Here is a 13,580-nt window from a genome sequence, read left to right as displayed (position 1 = left end):
TAATTGAGGTGCAGTCCCAGTATTACTATCTAGAAGTTTCATTTACATTTCTGCTAAGATGCCAGTTTTAAAAATATAAAAAAATATTCATTTTATTTTTAAAATGAAAGGCAAATTTAACAGGCAGTAAAAATAAGTAACACTTTGGTGCACAATGGTCATCTAATTACATTGTTAGTTACACATAATTATGTAGGTTGTAAAAAAGACACACATATCAAGTGCAACATCTTGAGCATAACTGCACCATAATCCAGAGGAAAGAACAAAATCTGTGCAGTCCTTTCAGGAGAATTTCAGAACTGAATACTTTTTAAATGAAATTGCAGAAGTGAATCAGGACTCTTTTCAATTACTCTAAAAATGTGATAGCCGCATTAGATGCACCCTCACGCAGAGGGATAAATCCAGAAGTCTGCTGTTTTATTCAAAAAACGTGACACAATTCCATTCCATAACCAACGATTCGTTTCGGGGTTGACAAAGGGGACCCCTCGGGGCCTCGAAACGAATCGTTGGTTATGGAATGGAATTGTGTCACGTTTTTTGAATAAAACAGCAGACTTGGTCTACATATGAGTGTGCGGACCTTCTGGATTTATCATTGACTGTTACTCAGGTCCAGCACCTCCACAGTGGTGGGCGGTTCCTCCTCGGAATCCTGACTCATGCAGAGGGAAACGCCCTGTAAGCACCTCCCCATCATGGCCAGGCTCCACCCTCTACATTGAAGAAAATGGTAAAGTATGGAATCAGAGCAGAGCATGCCTACATCCCTCTAGCCCCAAAAAACAGGAATGCCTGGGCTAACAAGGTGATTATAATTAGCCTGTGTGGACATGAAAGGCTACTGCTAATGCAGTATTACTGATTGCTCACTTTAGCTCAAAAATGTTCTGGTCTGCTTTAAGCAATTGTTGCGGCTGAGATGTAGATCCATCACCAAAAATGAGATGTGGTAACAAAGCTGTCAAACTTACCCAAACAATTGTACCCATAAGAAACAGGGAAGGATGAGCAGGCAAAAGTCAGATTCATTGTTAATCTGGCCAGTTGGCTAAAGCCAAATTCGATGCAAACTTGGGGACAACATTTGCTTGAAGGCAATTTTTGGGGGGAAAGGTTGCCTACTTCCTTTTCTACACCAATTGGAGTATTCCCAGGCATCCTTGCAAAGGAATCAGACCATACAGAGCCTGCCCATAGCTACCAATAGGAATTAGGACGTCCATTTATAAAGGGGAGAGATATACAGTAGTTATCACATTCTGTTTTATGCTTTTATGCTTGCTGGAGAGAGAGAGAGAGATAGCGAGAGAGAGTTGTATTGGATTGACAGGGTCACTGAGCATATAGGGGCATTGGTAGTGAATAGTTTTCTGGTTGTACCTACACTATACCCTATACAGGCATAGGGAGTCAGTCACTGCCAATACTGATACTATACTGTATATCACTTTGTGGGTTTTATTTATTTTTTGTGGGTTAATTAAAAAAAATGCACACAGTTGTGCATTACTACTGGTACCCTCAAGGTAAATATTGTGCACATTTGTACATAATTGCGCATTACTGTTATCATAAAGGTTGATATGCACATTTCCACTTAATTTTCCATCACACACTCTTATTTGTGTGAAAACAGCCAGTTGTGTACCTTCCTGCAGATGCTTCAGGAACAGGTGACAAAAGCTTTCATAAATCTGGTTTCAGCATCAGAAGGTACAGTTATAATTGCCTGCCTTGTCCAATATGTGGTTACAAGGCTTGCATAGCTAAGATGTTGTTACTTTTAACCCTTTCCCTGCCAACCGATTTGTCCGAAACGCGAACATCTACTGTCAAATAGTTTTTGCACTCATTAGGTTTACTTAGGATTTTTGACAAGAAAACCTACATGAAATAGTGAAACAGGTAATATTATATATTGTTTTTTCCGTAATGAATTGGGCTTGAACACTGAAACAAAATTTAATGAAAAAAAAATTTCTGGAGATATAACATTTTGACTAAAATATGTTAAAAAAAAAGTGAAATAAAATATTTTTCTGCTGTGTTTTTTTTTTTTTCAAAGAACAATTGCATTTACTGACAAAAATGTTACTGTTTGTAGAAGCCCTAATTCTGCTGAATCCAATGAAACCTGATATGTATTGGTATTCCACTTTTCCTGTCCTGGAATAGGTGCCACCAATACAGGTAGCCAGATATAGGTGCAGCCAGTATAGGTAGCCAGGAATAGATGCCCCCAGTACAGGTAGCCAGGTATAGGTGCCGCCAGTACAGGTAGCCAGATATAGTTTCAGCCAGTATAGGTAGCAGATATAGTTGCCCCAATATAGGTAGTAGGTATAGGTGCCACCAGTATATGTAGCAGGTATAGGTGCTACTGCGGGGAGGGGGGCCGACATCATCCTCCCTTCACATAGGCCCCCTCCTCTGGCCCCCTGCAGAGCTGGAGCGCAGTGGTGCGGTGTGTAATTACTCACCCGATGGCTCGCTTCATACCAGTGTCCCCTCTGGCAGCAGGATCCTCTCTTGCTACCCAATCTCTGTATGACGCATATGTAATCACACGTCATACAGTGAAACAGTAAGAAGAGAGGAGATGGCTGCCGGCGGGGGACACGTGGCATGGAGCAAGCGATTGGGTGAGTAATTACACATCGGCTGCTGCTCCAGCTCTTCAGTGAGGCAGAGGAGAAGGGCCCATATGGAGGGAGGAAGGAATGATGTTGGCCCGTTCCCCGCTGCTTCCTGGGGGACAAACTACCAAATTACGTACTAGGTACGTTGTTGGCAGTTAAAGAGGAACGCCAGTGAAAAAAATGTAATAAAAAAGTGCTTCATTTTTACAATAATTGTGTATAAATGATTTAGTCAGTGTTTGCTCATTGTAAAATCTTTTAAATCCCTGATTTACATTCTGACATTTATTACATGGTGACTTTTTTACTGCTGGCAGTTGGACCCAGCTGTAAACAGCTGTTACTTCTCACAATGCAATGAGGTCCTGACATCCCACTGTGGGAGGGGTTTCACCACAATATCAGCCATACAGAGTATCCTGATAATCCGTTTGGGAAAAGGAAAATGTTTCTCATGGGAAAGGGGGTATCAGCTACTGATTGGGATGAAGTTCAATTCTTGGTCACGGTTTCTCTTTAAAGCCCTTTCCTGCCAAAACATACCTAGTACGTGCTTGCCAATTAAAGGGTTAAATGAAATTATTGCCAAAGGATAGTTTAGAAATATTCCATAATATTGTTCAGCATATACACCAATGAATCAAAAGTGCTCAGAAAAATTATTGTTCTGCACTTAAAGCGGACCTAAACCAAACATTTTTTTACTTCAAAATATTTAGTTGCACCACTCTGACACATACAAAGATAAATAAACACTCCTTCAAGCCTACGAGCATTTCAGTGCATGCTTTTCACCCTTCTCTGTTCATAACTAGGATTATACTGGGGGCAGCCATTAGCAATTCCTCCTTTGCCAGACACCATCTACTCCACCAGTCTGCCAGATTCTGTCCCGGCAATATGAAAGGAAGGGAGGGGTTCCTCCAATAAATGTAAAATATTTTATATTTGTCATCATGCAGCTGAAAAAGGCTGCTATTTATTATTATAATTTAAAAAATAGATTTTATTTCTGAAATCTTGTATTTTTAATTTGGGTCCACTTTAAAGGAAACCTGAAGAGAAAGGAATATTGTTGTAATTGCTGACTTGCTTAATATAAAATAGGGAGCCGCCTGCCTGTTGTAGGTACTGGAGGCCAATGGCTCAGATAGGTTTTTAGATTAGCTGTACTGACTGTACTGACTGCATTCTTCTTGTAGGTGTGACACTGCTGAAACCTGAAGTTTAGCATAGCCAGGCAACTGGTTTACGCAAGGGGAATAAAGATGGCAGCCCCCATATTCCACTAATTATAGGTTTCCTTTAGGGCCTGAGCCCACTAATGCAGTTGTGTCCGCTTCTGTCCACTTTTCAGCATCTCTACATTGATGTGTAACTGAAAAACGGAAACAACTGTGTCAGTGGGCTCAGGCCCTTAAAGAGACACTGAAGCCAGTTTAAAAGCGGCTTTTTACCTTTTATTTATGTGAGGCATGTTGTTAAAACCCTGCTATTCCGCTGCAGAACGAGGGGTCTTTACCCCCCAAATCCCCTGGGACACACTGCGGGGAGCGCTCCCGTGAGAGGCAGAGCTTTTGGCTGCAGTTCTGCCTCACACGCGTCTATCAGCGCTGATTGGCACCTCTCCCTGCCCCTCTCAGTCTTCCTTCACTGAGAGGGGGAGAGGCGGAGATCCGCAGCTGATTGACGTGCATGGAGGCAGAGCTGCAGCCAAAAGCTCTGCCTCCATGAGCAGCAAAATCCACGACCAAGAAAGCCGTGGATTTTGCACAGGGGATTTGGGGGGTAAAGACCCCTCGTTCTGTCACGGGATAGCTTTTAACAAGGGCAAACATGCCTCACATGAATAAAATGTAAAAAGCCGTTTTTAAACTGGCTTCAGTGTTTCTTTGACCATTACATGACTCAAATGCCCAAAGGGGGACTCTCCATATTAACTGCTTGTGTATGGCTGACCACTTAGGGTCATGTTTCTTATGGGACACAGTGTGATTGGCACTTTTACAATTTGACAATAACACTAAAGTGCCATTATAGAGTGGACAACAGCAATAGATAGAGCAATAGAGAGATACTATTGTTAAACAAAGACTTTATCGGGTAGATCGTTTAAAGATCTGTACATATGGGGGATTTTGAACAAATTGATCCAATTTGATCCATCATGAGGGTCTTTCAAAATGCACGAGCATCATCGTACATCGGCCTCCTGTGACCATCGTATACCGCTATGTCGGTTGGAACCATTGTTCATCTGACCTTTTGACTTGCTGTGGGCTGAAGATGCTAAACATCTGCTACTAATGTTGCAGCTGCTCACAGCTATGGCACAGGACAGCCATTAGTTGCTGCTGCTCTAGGGTATCATAGTTCTTAGCCAATGCATTAAAGAATACTGGTGACAACTGCTTAAGTGGCAACAAGCTAAGCACATACTTTGACTAACAGGCACCCTAAAGGATCTTTAGAGATTGTTTTAAGTGGCAGTTTGGGAACAATTGGTTCACAGACACATTGCTCAGCTCCCAGCCCAGATTTTCTCTATGGAGTGGGGAGGGGAGAAACACCAGTGGTTTCACACTGTTGGAACAACGGTGTGGTATTGCATGTTATGAGTGTCATGCAACACGTACAGTGAAGCATATAGTAATTACAAGTATGTTTTACTACAACAAATCGTCCTGTAACTACACAGCATGCTGAGTGTCATTAGGAGAGACTCTGCTGCACTGCACCACTAACACACAGATGTGAATGTACCATTACAACACAATTGCATCATGTTGCAATGTGATTATATTGGCCTCAATTCACTAAGATCATGCTGGAGATAATAAGGCAAGAGAAAACTTACCACCACACATCGATCTTGCCTTATTAACCTCCTGAGCGTTACACCGCTCAGAAGGTTTTGCAGCTTTTGAGTCCCCAGGATTAATCTAAGTGATTACATGGCTGCAAAAGGCTTAGCTAGCACTAGGCTAGCTAGTATAGGTAGCTGCCCCCCCCCCCCCCCCCATCGCCCCTGATCCAACCACTCAATACATTATCCAGCCTGGTTCCAGCGATCGGCACAGCCTCCCCGCACAGCTCCGGTCTCTCTATGGGGAGGATTGGGTCTGCTGATGATATCATGCGCACACCCGATCCTCCCCATAGAGAGACCGGAGCTGTGCGGAGAGGCTGCGCCTAACACTGGAGCCAGGCTGGATAATGTATTGAGGGCTGGATCGGGGGCGCTCGGGGGGTGCTGGCTATCTATACTAGCTAGCCTAGTGCTAGCTAAGCCTTTTGCAGCCATGTAATCACTTAGATTAATCCTGGGGGTACTCCTGAGATGAGCGAGGGGTATGCCCGACACAGTGTCGGGCATACCACTAAGGAGGTTAAGGTGTAGAGATAAGATTTCACAGTGAGAGCATTATCTTATCACTTTAGTCCTTAACCCCCCTAAAGACCAGGATCTTTTTTCAAAATAGGCCACTGCAGCTTTAAGGCCAAGCTCTCTGTTGGTGGGGTATGATCGCCCTCTATTGTTTATTTTTTTTTTATAAATATTTGTGTCATTATTCTCTTATTATTTTTTACTGTCTATTTATTTATTTTCAAACCCCTCCCTCCCCCCAGCCAGCCGATCCTGGTGATCCTGGTGATCAGCTGTTATAGGCTTCTGCCTATGAGAGCTGATCGTTCTCTAGTGTCCCAGGGCTGCTGCAGATCGCAGCGCTGTACTTAGTAAAAAGACGGTGGTTTTGCTGTCAAACAGTCTCCGAGTAGCAATCACCAAGCAGGAGGTGCGTGCACAGTCTGCACGCGATCTCCTGCAGTAGCCAGCTCCAGGACTTGATGCCAATTGGCGTTAGGACGTCCTGGGGCTGCCGCCGCGGTCACGCCCATTGGTGTGACGCGGTCTTGAGGTAGATAAAGGGGCACTATGGCTAATTTCTTTGTTTTTTGTCACTATAATATTAATATTTGTATGTGTATCATACTTAGGAACATGTATTGTGGCAGATTAAATTTTTTTTTTTTTTTACACAGCCAATATCGTTTTACAGCTGTAGAGTCACGTCGGCAGGTTTACCTTACTGACGCGACTCAGGCTAATCCATGTTGTAGTAGGAGGCATCTTTTTATGTTGTTGGAGCTGCCGTTATTGGCCACCCCTCTGGTCAGCTCACTTTGGATCCTTCCCGTTTCCAACTGCACTATTGTGCAGTTACAGAGGTCATCCCAATCAGCCGCAAAGTGCTGGACGCGGCTGCCGTGGAGAGTGGGACGCATCCGCCGCCCAGAGTGGGATGCAACCTCCGTGCTGAGCAGGACGCATCTGCATGGATTACGCTGCCAGGCAAGGACCCCTGTAGCGGAGCTGGCAATTAAACGGAACACCTATTGTTGTCCGTTTCTATGGTTACCAGACTTCGCTTTTTGAACTGCACAAGGCAGCAACAATAGGTGTCAGTTTCAGCTTCGCTACAGGGGTCCTTGCAAGGCAGCGTAATCCTTGCGGCTGCGTCCTGCTCAGCTTGGCAGTTGCATCCCACTCTCCATGGCGGCCGCATCCAGTACTTTACGGCTGACTGGGATGACCTCTGTAACTGATCCAAAGTGAGCTGACCAGAGGGGTGGCCAATAACGGCAGCTCCAACAACATAAAAAGATGCCTCCTACTACAACATGGATTAGCCTGAGTCGCGTCAGTAAGGTAAACCTGCCGACGTGACTCTACAGCTGTAAAAGGATATTGGCTGTGTAAAAAAAAAAATTAATCTGCCACAATACATGTTCCTAAGTATGATACACATACAATTATTAATATTATAGTGACAAAAAAAACTAAGAAATTAGCCATAGTGCCCCTTTAAGTTACCTCCTCTGTAGTTATTTTCACATGCAGTTAATTAACAGCCTGTCTTTAACTTGAGAATTCTGTAGTTATTTTAAGGATTAAAACGTTAACTTAAGAGATCTCTGCTTAACTTAAAGACAGAAGAGTTAAGTTTAAGGTGCGTACACACGCACTATTGTAACAAACGACGGGTCCATCAGACCCTACCGCTCAGCTGATCAGTCAAAAACAGTCTTATCAGTCTGCAGACAGTCTGTACTCACGTACTACTGTCGGCAGAACGACCGCGCCGCGGGAGAGTCTCACGGATCAGTTGTTTGTTACAATAGTGTGTGTGTACGCACCTTTAGGTTTGCCTGAGGTTTGAACTGTTTAGTGAATACTACATGCCTTATCACCATGGTGATAACACTAGAAACAGCTCAGAAACATTATTAAAGACAGGAGATAAGCTTAGTGAATTGAGGCCAAATAAGCTGCACTGTAGGATGCACTGCTGGAAGAAGCCCCAGGTAAATTAAAGTCAGCTTTTTCCCCCCAGTTCAGGTATGCTTTGGATTTATATTTTTCTCATTTGTAAATGGTAATATGAAGGAAAACTAGTGACAACGGAAGGGACCAATGTGGTTTGAATTATAAAACTTTTTCTTATTAATACTTTGTGTTATGCCTGATTAGGGGTGTGGCAGGGGTGTGTCTTAAGTTCAACCCTCTTTCATATCTAAAAAAAAATGGGAGTAATGCTTCCAAAAATCATTACCTGTGCCTCGATTTCCCTTTCTTTTATGTTAAATGGTGGCTTATCAATTTTGCCTATGTTTAAAATATCAGAATTAATACAATAAATTAATATTAGTATCATTTATTGGATTTACAGTACAGTATATAGCGCCAACAAATTACGCAGCACTGTACAATAAATAAGATTACAGATGATGATAGCAGGGGTGACCGACAACACAATACAGGTAATAATCAATAAGATACACAATGCCAGATCATACACTAGAGTGGTAGTCCCAGTAACACAAGTTTACATTATTCTGGGTAGAGTGCACATTCAAGTATAGTATGATACACAAGGAGAGAGGGCCCTACCAAAGTCTTGCAATCTAGAGGGGGGGGGGGGGGGGAGGGGGGGAGGCGACTACCACTGCTTTCATTTGTTTACTAGTTTCTTACCAATACAACATGTCCTGGCTGACAGTGTAACTGCCAGCAGAGGCTGTGGAACCCAAGCAGGTTTATCTGCTTAGCTAGAACTACTTACAATAGGCTGGTCTCTAAGTAGTTCACATTTTGTAACAAATAACTTTTCACACCCACTTCTTTCAAGCATAATTTGTATATGAGGCCCGTGTCACACAGGCGATTCCACAGATGCCTCCTTTCTTGGAAAAACCTTGTCAGTGCAGAAATATGCTTATATTAGCAATAGTATCACTTAGGTTGCTATAGCGATTGTGCAGTTTATTGCTCCACCGCTACCGAATGAAGCGTCAACAACATTTCAGCCCTCAAGGCTCGTTTCCACTATTGCGGTGCAGAATCGCCTGGATTCCACCGCTGACGAAATCGAATGCGGATGCGATTCCGCATGTGTTTTTTGCCGCGAATTCGCATGCGAATTCGCATAGGTGAGTGTATATGCGATTTTAACCATGTCACTGCCTGTGTGAATTTACATTGGTACCTATGCGAATTTGCATGCTAATTCGCGGCAAAAAACGCATGGGGAAAACGCATGCGATTTCCCTATTAAATACATTGTGTGCGATTCGCCTGCATTCCACACACAGGCGAATTCTGAGGGCTCTGCCGTGCAGAAAAATCCTGCACAGAAAAACGCACAGCAAAACTGACAAGTGGAAACAGGCCCATCCACTTGTACTGGCTGTGCGAATCCGCATGCGGACAACGCATGCGGATTCGCGATAGTGGAAACGGGCCCTCAATGGAGCAGCAAAGCGCTTCATACCCAACACCTTTGCTGCAAATGTAGAAACACTCCTCACTAGTATTTTGTACTGTCCATATTTCATAGGCTGGCCTCAGTTTACTAGAGCTTTAATATGTCTGTTTATGCACCATTAAACTAATTAACTTTGCTTACATAATTCATGGTCATGGTTTTTATGTATGTTTGACAGAATGCACATGCAGTACATAAAATATGTCAAATAGTTCATAAATGTGTTTATATTATAGGACACATACAATAAATGCTTGTAAGCCTATTACTTTGGTGTAACAGTATGCTATGACCAAAATAATAAAAATGTCTTGTATTAACAAGAAAACATGCACATACATCAAGAGTTTCAGGTTTCTAAGAATCGTTTGGATGAGCTACTGCTATCTGTAGAGATCTAGCAACACTAAATAAAGTATTGGCATTGACATTGACATTTCTAAACCTGATATCTAAACAATGCTATGAAGAGTAGGATGACAACCAGATCTGTGAAAGGCTTATTTCAGTACTTGCTACACTTTACACACTGCTGGCCTTTGCTTCAATTACTTACTCTGCAAAATAACTTAAGCCTACTTGGCAAATTACCCATACCTCAAGTAAATTCTTTCCGCTTGATAAATAGAATTTAGAGACATGAAAAGTGGACATATCAGCCCTGGCAATCAGATCCCAGCTGTCACTGTTCTTGTGTGGGTAATGAAATGCTATGGGAAGCTATTCTTTTTGTTTTTGATCCTCAGTTCTGTAACTTGTCCCTATTTCTACAAAGAGAAGCTCTACTATCAGTATCAACCTACCTTATGCACCGCCAGAGTACGCCAGAGAAGAGACAGGTGTTCTTATCAAGCAGACACCGCAGTTACCTGCTGTGAAAGCAAAGACAAAAGGCAATGACTGTAGAAAAAAACAGCCTCACAGGTTGTGAGTCACTCCTGGAAGAGGCAGGGGTGTGGAAGAGGGTGTCACCTGCAAATTCTTTCAACATATTAAGGGCTTGTGTGTGTGTGTGTCAAAGCACTTCTACATTTTTGTCATAACTCCAGCAAATTGCCAACCACTGGCCAATACCAGTCACTATTGGTATTTTAATGTAATATTTTGCAATCCATTTACACCTTACCACGTAGTACTCCTCCTCTAAGCATTAGACTCTATTCATGCAGCATTGCTGGAGGGGAAGATACTGAAAAACTTGAAGAATGCTGCTTATCATGTTACAGACTGTAAAAGTAGAGAACAGGACTCTACATAAAAAATATTTAACCCTATGTTTTAGAACAGTGTTTTTAAAAGTTATGTGACCTGTGGGACACTTTAAACCAAGTAACAGATGGTAAGGACCATATACTGTATACGCATATCTCATTCTCATTCAGTTACTAGGTTGTACTTTTTAGCTTTGCAGTGGCTGTGTTTACTTCTTATCAGTTCAGTTCATTTTAACCAAGGATTGAACTTCACCTCAATCAGTAGCTGATACCCCTTTTCTCATGAGAAATCTTTACATTTTCTCAAACAGATATTCGGAGGGGGGGGGGGGGGGGGGGGGTTGGGGAGGGATGTCTGTACGGCTGATATTGTGGCAAAACCCCTCCCACAGTGTGATGTCACAGTTTCCGGTCTGTGAACCTTCCTGCATTGTGGGAAATAACAGCTGTTTCCAACTGCCAAGCAACCAGTATCTCCCTCGGTTCATATGTATATCTATTAAAAGCAACCTTTTAGCCAATCGCATTATGATAATGGCATTTGGTGCTGTCTATTTTTTTTCTTGTCTGCCAGTAGTAAAGATGATGACATGCAGGTTGACTGTGGATAAAACAACATGAACAAATCACATGGTAATTATCAATATTTTCTTGATCTCTCTTCTATTTTTTAACTTCTCACTTTGCAATGTATTGATTTATTTTTTCCCCTTTTCGCTAATGTCCTCTTTAAGGAGCATCTGACGTGCCTGGAGAACACCAGTGTTCCCCAGACCACAGGTGGAGAAACACCCCCAACAAGAACACAAAACAGAATTCCAACGCTTTTCCTTATAATATGATTACGCTCGTGATGGGTCATCATTGCTCATATACTGTATCAGTTTACAAAATACTCAATATGTAATATCAAGCAGGAATGCTGCTAGAAATAATAAAGCAAATCTGTAGTGACAAAAAAAGTCACATACTCACTTATGGAGAAAGAAGACTCTGGATCCTATATAGCCTTTCCGGACCTCTCACTGTATCCTGGTTCCAGCGATGCAGCCACCGGGAGTCCTGGGAAGCACTCGCGTCCCCCATGCTGCACATGCGCCAAAGACCATGATGTAGATAGCTCAATCTTTTCATGGAATACAGAAAATCCCTCAGACAGTGCAGCCCCGTTCACACACCCTTGTCATTACTTTTGTTTTACTGTTAGGCAATAACAGTTTGCAGACCTATAACTTTTCTGATAAACAGACGGCCTGCACACTGTTCAGATTCTGCCGTAGAGCCCTACACAGTTCACTACCAGATTTAGACAATTAAAGTGACACTTAATTAATAAAAAAAAAACGTATGATATAATGAATTGTATGTGTAACATGGCTAATTCATAGAACATTAGTAGCAAAGAAAAGAGTATAACTGTTTTATAACCTTGCATCATTCTGTCATATTTGCAGTTTAAAAACTACACTCTGCATTTTTTAACTATGAAACAGAGCAGAGCTAATGCCCCTTTGAACATCCCTGCAGTAAAACCTTATTTAAAGCTGTCTTTCACCGTTCAACCCAACTCAGCTCTTTTTGCATAGATAACACCTGAAGTTTTTTAACTCTTCATGTACTGGAAAGAATGAGACTCTTTTCTTTGCTAATAATGTTTTGTTTCCTAGCTGTACTACACAATTCATAATACCAGGCCTCTGACGAAGCAGGGAGACCTGCGAAACGGCTGTCAGGCCGTCTTTTTGTACTTCCCAATGTTAACCTTACTGTACCTGTTGGATTAAAATTTTCACTGAAGCAGCCGACTGGTGCCGGAGCTACTTTTCTTCGAAAATCCTGGATGTATGACTGAATTGGTGGTGAGCACATTCTGATCGGTAATATAATCCATCTGCTAAAGATCCAGCAAGCCTTGAGTGCCAGTCATCCTTTCATATCTCTTGATTGATTTACAATTCATAATACAATTCATTATCTCATTAGTTTATTTTCACTTTAGATTCCCTTTAAGTGTTTCAGTGGCTCCTGGTATGTTGTATGTGGTAACCTGAATACTAATCCAGTTTCTAACTTTTTTACTATCTTATTGTCTTCAGAATAGGGGATATTGTGAGTTTTATTGCTTCTTGTTTTACCATATGGATGTTTTTCCCTCACTTCCGGTTGTCGGAACTTTATTGGAGCTCCGTGGCTTTATTGCAAACACTGTGTCTGGAAATGTAATCAGCAACAGCAATGAAAACTTTTATAAGGCCTGCAATACAGGCCTGTAATTCTTTTTCACCACTCTTCAAATACATAGCTTCATTTGCTGCGGCAACTGTCCCTGGTGGAGAGATTCACCCACATCCTATTAAGACAGAAACTGAGGGAATTTCTCACAGAAAAAGGCATAAATAAGGACCCAAAAGAGATTATAACCCTTATTAAATATTGTCCAAAACTAAATTAAGAATTTACCCTGAATTTATCCTGAACCTGAACTTTAAAGAGAGGCTGTCAGTTCTTTAACATACAATCATGGATTTTACCGATTTTTCAATCAAAACTAATTATCAGACAGGACGGAAAATATTTGTTGATCAACAACCCAGAGTGCTGCACTGCATCAAGCAGTGCAACGCTGCAATTCCATTGATTTTCAATAGTTTTCCTGCTGAAATCTATTGAAAAGCGATGTGTTGTGTGTGGTAGAAATCAATTGAAATCTGAGAGGAATCAATTGTTTACACACATCGGGTGACAATCAATGGGTGTATGGCTAGCTTTAGTAAGTTGTGGAGTACATACCACCTTATAACTGTCATGGCCTCCTCGGCTTACCTACACCGCACTGTCTTGCTTCCATGTGTGTGACACAACGCATATGCATGTAACTGGTCATGGCATTT

The 13,580-nt window shown here is 42.0% G+C and overlaps 1 protein-coding gene across 4 annotated transcripts in view; it reads right to left on the bottom strand.

The window, feature by feature from the left end:
* SCEL (sciellin) overlaps positions 1–10,386 on the bottom strand; it is a 115,717-nt gene extending 105,331 nt beyond the window's left edge. For all 4 annotated transcript variants that reach the window (XM_068267894.1, XM_068267896.1, XM_068267897.1 and 1 more), the window contains exon 1: positions 10,279–10,386. The gene's annotated coding sequence lies outside the window, so the exon portion shown is untranslated. The remainder of the gene's footprint in view (positions 1–10,278) is intronic.
* Between the last annotated feature and the right edge of the window lie 3,194 nt (positions 10,387–13,580).

Source organism: Hyperolius riggenbachi, chromosome 2 (genome assembly GCF_040937935.1).
Source record: "Hyperolius riggenbachi isolate aHypRig1 chromosome 2, aHypRig1.pri, whole genome shotgun sequence".
NCBI lineage: Eukaryota > Metazoa > Chordata > Amphibia > Anura > Hyperoliidae > Hyperolius > Hyperolius riggenbachi.
Note: the sequence above shows the minus strand (reverse complement) of the source record. Positions and strands in the feature narration are given on the sequence as shown.